The following is a 1,418-nucleotide window of genomic DNA, read 5'->3' on the forward strand; positions in this document are numbered from 1 at the left end:
GTCCTGATCACTCCTAACTTGTGTTCCAGTAGGTGGTGGGAGTCAAACTAAGAACCAAGGAGTGACTGTGATGACGGACAATATATAGTGTAGGCGGAGCCTGACATCTGTCGTCATCACGTCACCTGCCTAAAGGCGTGATTAGAGGTGGCTTCAGCCAGGACACGCAGGGGCGTGGTTTCCCATACATGATGTACCTCGTTCCTTTCCTTCAGGGAACAGTAGTTATACGCATAACATTACGTTTTTGGATTTTGTATAACGTGTTGTTCAGTGCAGTTTGTCCAAATCTAAGTCTGCTCATTAATCTTTCTTCTGTTCTCATTTCTCCCACTTGTCTCTGAATCCTATAAAACCATCTTGCTTTGTTATCTTCTTCCCATTGATTTTAATGCTTGTTCCTTACAAATGTGGCATCATTTAGGTTTTCCATCTGTATAAGATGTTTTGCCAAGAAGAAATAATCTACCAAACAAAAATTTACTTACTTTTTTTTTTGCTAAGTTTATTTAAAACACATAACTGATGCTCACATATTCCATGGCTTGTATTGTCTCATTGAACAATTAAAAGACTCAAAAAATGCCTAAAAATAAAACTAAATCTGCCCTAATTATGCACTGACTGTCAGCTTGTGGAGTGTTATTTTTTCCTGCAGACAGTGCTCCATGTTTCTGCAGATGAACTGATAGAGTTACATTCCCTGATCACTTGTCACCAGACCTGCCTGCAACCTGCTCGACTAGTTTCAACCGAGAGGAATTCACGACACTTTCGGGCAAATCAGCAAACTTTTTTAGCCTAAGTCTGACCTTCCAGAAGAACATTTTTTTAAACACACACCTCTTCAAAACCATAGAAAGCACAAGTTGTCTAATAAGTTGTCTAAGCTAGCTAACCGAACCACCATCCCAGCTTGTTTTTTTTCTTTTCTTTAGACGAGACTTTTCCCCTGATGCTCCGAAATTAAAAGGAGAAACAAACGTGTAAAAAAAAAAAAACACGATTAAAGAGTAAAAGTTAAACTCCAGAGGCTTCACGGTGTCAACATTTAAACTATACTCTCGTGCTTAGATAAGCAGTTTTGTTTGCGTACCTCAAACGATCCAAAAATAATATATTCCGGAGAAGAAACGATCATCCGACGACTTCTGGACGGTTTCACACGAACATCGTCGAGTTCAGAGCCCACGGAGAGGCGTTCGGGTCCAAAAGAACCTGTTGCTGACAGCTTGGTGTGTCACACCAACAACATGGCTGACGATCACCGACCGGAGGCTGAACCACCGGGGCCGGGCTCTGTTACCGTCCGACCGGGCTGAGGTGGGCGGAGTCACGGAGGGAGGGACAACACGCGACAGGACAGACTCGTGCTGTTCATCATGGGACAATGTATGGAGCTACATTCAGGCCCTAAA

At 42.7% G+C, this 1,418-nt stretch overlaps 1 protein-coding gene across 1 annotated transcript in view; it reads right to left on the minus strand.

The window, feature by feature from the left end:
• itsn2b (intersectin 2b) overlaps nt 1-1,324 on the minus strand; it is a gene marked incomplete in the record, with an annotated part of 53,934 nt that extends 52,610 nt beyond the window's left edge. Inside the window, 1 exon segment of the mRNA XM_014017190.1 lies at nt 1,097-1,324.
• Nucleotides 1,325-1,418: the final 94 nt, after the last annotated feature.

Source organism: Austrofundulus limnaeus, unplaced genomic scaffold (genome assembly GCF_001266775.1).
Source record: "Austrofundulus limnaeus strain Quisiro unplaced genomic scaffold, Austrofundulus_limnaeus-1.0 Scaffold163, whole genome shotgun sequence".
Taxonomy (NCBI): Eukaryota; Metazoa; Chordata; class Actinopteri; order Cyprinodontiformes; family Rivulidae; genus Austrofundulus; species Austrofundulus limnaeus.